The sequence below is a fragment of the Octodon degus genome, unplaced genomic scaffold, assembly GCF_000260255.1.
Source record: "Octodon degus isolate 3935 unplaced genomic scaffold, OctDeg1.0 scaffold00064, whole genome shotgun sequence".
NCBI classification, from domain to species: domain Eukaryota; kingdom Metazoa; phylum Chordata; class Mammalia; order Rodentia; family Octodontidae; genus Octodon; species Octodon degus.
The window spans coordinates 5,717,869-5,724,469 of record NW_004524640.1 but is presented as its reverse complement, the minus strand read 5'-3'; positions in this window follow the sequence as shown (position 1 = coordinate 5,724,469).

Here is a 6,601-nt window from a genome sequence, read left to right as displayed (position 1 = left end):
AATTCTCCAAGGTCTGCTGTTGCCTTGCTTTCTGCACAGGCCTCCTTTCCCTTCAGCGCAAAACCATCGCAGTGGACGCTACCAGAATCCTCTGTCCTCCATAGTGATTCCTACCCAGGGCTGGGTGTATCCAGCACACATTGCCTTGGGGCCACAGAGAAAAATTTGTCAGATCATGCAAAGCGAATAACCCAAGACTGAATGTTTAACAGCTCTGCTCTGAGTCTTTGGGGCATTCTCATCCCTAGAAGCTTCTCAGGGACTTTCTTCCCATGAATGCAGATCGCTGCACCAGTCTTCCTCTTTGAGCCTCATGCCATCTTCTTGGTCTGGTTCTGTGTCCACCCTAGCTGCCAACCACTATCCCTACACTGTAGACTTTGCATGACTTCTCTTTTGGAAAATTTCCTTTCTGGTGTGTTGGTTGAATTTGTTTCATCTTCTTCCAAAAGCAGCACAGATTTCTCCAGTTTTAAAAAGTAATGTCCTCTGCTCACTGCTTTTTCCCCATGGTCCATTCTCCACTTGGCATTGGATTATATCAGTATAACATGGTACCTGGCTTGCTAGAAACTAGGTTCCTCAGAAACAGAAAGCACAAGCCACCATTTTTAAGGAACTGAAATGACATTTGGTCATGTTCCCTAACAGTTTCATGCAATAATTACTTTACAGAAAGAAGCAGAAAAATAATAATTGAGCTCTTGCCTCTTAATCAACAACTCAGCTAGACTTACTCAATGAGTTCTCATCTTATCTTCAGGTAACATTGGTCTCCCAATGTCAGCAGCTGGCTGGAGTCCAAAGCTATTCCCTTAACAACTGTCTATTCCATTTCTCTTTCATATAGGCATTTGATTTTGCTTCTTGATATCCTAGAGAGTGATACTAATCAAAGATTTATTCCTAAGTACTTTCATTGCCTCTGCTGGAAATGTGTTAGAAACCTCTCTTCTCAGAGCCCACCCAAGACCTACTAATTAGGATCCATATTTTAATTCTGTCCATGGGTGGTCAGGGTACACATCAAAGTGAAGCATCATCTAGAGTAATCGATATGTTACGAAGTTCATGGAATGTTCAGAGACTTGCTGATTAAGGTCTGTATTCAAATAGCTCTGCTGGCTCAAAATCAGGGAACATGGACAACCCTGTATCCTTAGAAAAGCAAAATGAACCAATTTGCAAAAGTAAATAGAAAAGGGCTGGGGAGATGGCTCAGTGGTCTAAAGCACCTCCTTAGAACAAGCTAAGCTAAGCAAAAGCAGAGACCGCGGTTCAATCCGCCAGCACCACATGCCAGCCAGCACCGCCCCCTGCTGGGCTGAACTGGCCACACACACACTAAATAAATAAAATTATAAAATTTAAAAAAAAAGTAAATAGAAAAGACTGGCTTGAATTCTGACCTTTACTCGCAAAAGTCTTATAAATGACTTTTATGTTTCTACTTCCTTCTACATCTGCATATAACAAGATTTTCTTTTTCCATTCTTTACATGTAAGTGTTCCTAATTCACGTGATTTGGCTCATTTTGACTAAATAATAAATTGTCCACTTGTCCATTGACAACTCAAATATGCACCTTGTTCAGATTTTTAACTGCTGTGTGTTTCAGGAGTGATGTCTTTGAAGGAAGTGTTACAGTTTAAATTTCACTTATGTAAGGAAAATTTGATATATGTAAATAAATCTCTTACAAGGATTTATGCAACTAGTAGCAACAACAACAAAATCAAAACACACTAGGGATGCCTGTCCTTATTCCTAATGTTCCTTCTCTAGCTGAGGATTTATTTGCTTGTTTATTTCTTGTTAACTTTTAAAAAAAGGAAGGATTAGAGAAAAATAAGGCCTAGTGTTAGAAGCATAAATCATACACAAGCTTATCCAAAATCTTGAAATTTGGAACAAATTGGAGAGAGAAGAGAAGAGAGCCCAAAAGGATATTTTATGAATCTGTTTTAGTTTTTGTTTTTTAAACTCAGGTATCATAAAAAGAAAAACTAAAATCCTTTTTTTTTTTCACATTATATCAGTAAAGTTTGCACGGCCTGTCTTCCATATACTAAATCTTTCTAGTATATTACTTCAAATTAAGCCCATTAATGTTTAGGCACATCATGAAGATTTTAGAAGCTGTACGAAGAAATATACTGGAAATCAATACATCACATAGTTACATCTTGGTTTCTTGTTCCTTTTCATTTTTCAATAGTAACATTGGGGATTCTTCAGTTATTTCATCAGGGTCATCATGCATGTTACTTCATAAGCTTCATAAATATTTAAATGCCGATTGGATCAAGTCTCTCATAATTTATTTATCCATTTTCCTATGAGATATTAAATTATTTCCCAAATGTTTCGTATTATAAATAATGTTTCATGAAACATACTCATGCAAACTGTTCCAGATGTTGTATTATTTATTTTATGGTTAAGTATGCCAACCAAACATTTTTACTTTTAAAAATTACTTAGAAGAATTTGATTTTAACTGAAAATCTAATTGGATAAAATATGAGTATTTCCTAGATAGATCTCTCTCATCCTTAACTCCTAATTTTCAAAAAAATTTCCAGGAAAAAAATTCAAACATAACTGCAGTTAATGTAAAAACACTTTTCTCCCCAACTATATGGCAAGTTTGAGGCAAATCCACTTTTGCTGAGCTTATGATTTTCAATAAATAGAAACAACCTTGAGGATTAGTTAGTAAGGTAAAGCTGGTCATATGCTCCTCTTAAGTGATATTAAACACTTTTGACTTTTTGTGTAAAGTAAGATATATTTTAACCAACTATTTCAATAACTAGAGTTACCACTCATAAACTTGACTCCCCAAAGGACCTGAGTGTTAGTCATCAACTATTTGTTTTTTGAGGTCTGTACTGAAATGTTTCATATCCAATTTGTTCTCTGCCATTTGTCCTTCATTTATTTTCATTTTTATTTCTTGATACAGGGTCCTCCTATGTAGTTTGGACTCCTAGTGATCCTCCTGTCTCAGCCTCCCCACCCCTGGGATTACAGGTGTGCGCCACCACGCTAGGGTTCTGGGTCTGGCACAGCATGTGGTACCGGGGATGGAACTTGGGACCTTGTACTTGCCAGGCAGGTGCTTATGCCACTGAGCCATCTCCCCAGCTCTGTCCTTCATTTTTAGGTAGCATGCCAACATCCAACAGGGGCAAATCCCAAAAAAATGATGAGCTAAGGAATTAGGAGGAAAAGATTAGTAAAGTCACTGGCAATGGTTTTACAAAGACATTGGCAGTGCTTTACAACTCTTACTAATCCTCAAGATGCTCCATCAGACTATCAAACTGGATGACACACTGAGCACACATTCTGAAGTTCAGGGTGGCCTAGCAGCCTTCTTTTTGTGAGTGCAGAATTTGGGGGCTGGTGACAAATGATGATTAGTTTAATTGTGCACAGCTGTTACTAAGCCTGTGACTCCCCAAGTGTGGAGGCAGGAGGCAAATAGTCACCCTGCCAGGCACTAGCGGGATGAGGGGAGCTCTGTGAACATGCTGTGCCTGCTTGGGAGATGGGGGCGGGAAGCAGGGGAGAGGGGGCTCTGGAAAAACTGCAAGTTCAGCATAACACTTTCGGGTTCTTCATTCTTGAGAGAAAAGCTCGTCTTTAATTCTTCAATTTTATTTTATTTTATTGTATTGATTTTTGTATTTTAGGGAAGGGTCTACAGGGTGTTCAGGGTCTCACTACTAGATCAAACTCATAGGAATCCTCCTGCTTACAGCCTCCCTAAAGCTGGGATTACAGGCATGCATCACTACGCCCAGTCTCAATCACTATCTGAGCATGCCCCAGGGACGGGGCCAGCATGGCAGGCCCAGGGATCGAACCCCTGGCCCTGTGCCTGCTTGCAGGTGATTTAATCCGCTGAGCTATTTGGCCGGTCCTAATTCTTCAATTTTATTACTGATCTCACTTAGTAACATCAGCAAAGAAACTCTCCAAAATTTCACTAATATTGTTCAAAAGGAAAAGAGATTCCCCCAAACCATTATCAAAAGCAACACAGCTGGACCAGAAGTATTGATAGTTCCATGTGGTGGCAGCTAATTTGTGTTCAATCTTGGGTTCAATTTCTTTCTTTTCCTGAGAAGGTGGATTTGCTGTCTTAGAATGTGAAGATGAATTATCTTTGACAAACTATAAAAAATGTAATTCCTAGCAAGTATAAAATTAAAACGGACAGAGACCATTGAAGCTAATGTGATTCTGGGATCAGCCTGACGTGTTACCTTGGGTTGATTTAGTCAAATTTAGGCAATTAATCACTCTGCCTCGTAACTCAAATGTGCGCTGGCTGGTGATGACAGTGTCGTAGATTAACACTTAAAGTGGAGAATGTTTCACCTGTATTTTATTCTCACGTTCATGTTGCGCTGTCTTCCAAATTGATTCGCTTCTGCCTAATCTATAAATCAGCTAATTTCTAGTAGCAGAAGTAAAATACTGCTGAAGAGGCCTGATTAAAAAAATAATAATAATAAGCTTGCTTCATGGAGGGTCTTTAAATAGAAATCGAGAGGAATTTCTTTTTCTTTTAACTATATACAAATGATAGATAAATGATAGATAAAAATCAATGATAAAAATGTATTTAAATGCATGGAGAAGGGACCAAAAATATATTAACACATGTTGGTGACCAAAGCTCATATCTACTTACCTATCATGTAAATAGACTAGATAATGAACTATTTATTTATTTATTTATTTATTTATTTGAATCAGAGTCTTGCTACACAGCTCAGACTCATGCTGATCCTTCTGTCTCAGCTTCTCCAGCACTGGCTTTATAGGTGTGCACCACCACACCCAGTTTTGGGCCCTGGCCGGGGATATAGCTCAGCGGCATAAGCATCTGCCTGGCAAGCACAAAGTCCTGAGTTCAATCTCCAGTATCACAAAAAAAAAAAAAAAAGAACAAAACAAAGAGTTTGGGGGCTGGCCTGACAGCACGGCATGGGGTACCAGGGTTTGAACTCGAGTCCTTGCACTTGCCAGGCAGGCGCTTAAACAGCCAAGCTCTCTCCCCAGCCCTGTTAGCTTTTCATTTAAAAGAAACCCTCAAAACTGACTTCTCAGGAATTTCTGTTCTGTCACAGCTTTCATGTGAGATACAGGACCTCTTTTTTAGGGAGTTAAGTGACTTCCACTGGCATTTAACTTTTTGTGTCTCCAGGCTCACCTTAGCAGTGATTTGTTGTAGATTTTTAAAGAATCATCTGAATTTCAACTCAGTGTCCTATTGTCATCAAATTGTCAAGATCTCTCCCCAAAATTATGCTTCAGTAATGGGAGCGTGGAATGCTAAAAGTCAGTTACTTGGGTGATAAAGCATGTCAGAAGAAGACGACATGCTGGTAAATAGATCAGGAAGGGTGATAACAGATAGCTGAGGTAGGTTTATCGAGATTTAAAAGGGATGTCCAAGAAGGTGTCATGTCAGCCGATACTGAAAAAGGAGGGGGGACCAAGCCACATGAGAAACTGAAGAGAAGGGAGGAGAGGTGAGGCGAAGTGAAGAAGAGAAGAGAATTTCAGCAAGAGGAGCTGGAAGACTCTGAGGAGGAAGGAACATGGAGTATGGATGAGAAACAGGAAAGAAGGATTGCTAGAAACGTGAGGAAGGGAAAATAGAAAAGCTTAGACCAGGCCATAGCTCCATCTTGGCTATGTATTAGATTAGCCCTGAAAATCCTGAAAGATTAAAAAGAAAATGTTGTGTGGATCATTTCCACATAAACACTGAGGGTCACACTGCACTCCTAGCTACCCACGGTGCATTTCTTTCTTCCAGTGAGGAACATTGCCCACATGCTTGTAGTTGACTTTCCAACATGGTTTTAATAGCCATGTAATGAAGCATAGTGTCTAAGAAAGTCACTGGGAAAAAATCTTATGGGTCATTTAGTGAAAAGCTCTCAGTTCTTCTTATTCAACCCAAGCCCCCTGTGACCTGGGGTCAGCTTCCAGCTTCCTTGTTGTCTATTCTCTTACCTGTAACAGTCGAGAGAACAGTGACACAGGCCAGGCAGATCTACTACTAAGACATATCCCCAGCCTAAAATATCATACTTTTCTATGCAAGAAAGGATCCAAAACTATTACTGTATTGTATAGAATTAGTGTATGACAGATGTTGGATGAAATGAAGATTCTACCACTCTTTCAGAGCAAACTCTGCCACTCTTTCTTCCAAACCTTTAAGGAAACCAACTTGATGGTATTTTTAGTAAACAACATAATTTTGGGTACAGACATCACAAAAGAAAAGCATATGCAACTGTTTACCCATTCTATACTGACTGGTAAATATTTTTCTTACCACGGTGCCACATTTAATTGCATATACAATAGTGTTGCCTCCTGATTTTTGAGATTGTTCTTGGCCTATATGCTCATTTTATTTAAGTGAGTAAGACAATTCTATCATTGTTTATTACTTAATTATTGCTATTATTGTTACTAAAATATACCCAAAAAATTACTTAAAGAATAAATAGTGCAGAATTCAAGTCACTTCATAGAATATTTAAGAATTACTTCCTGGATATA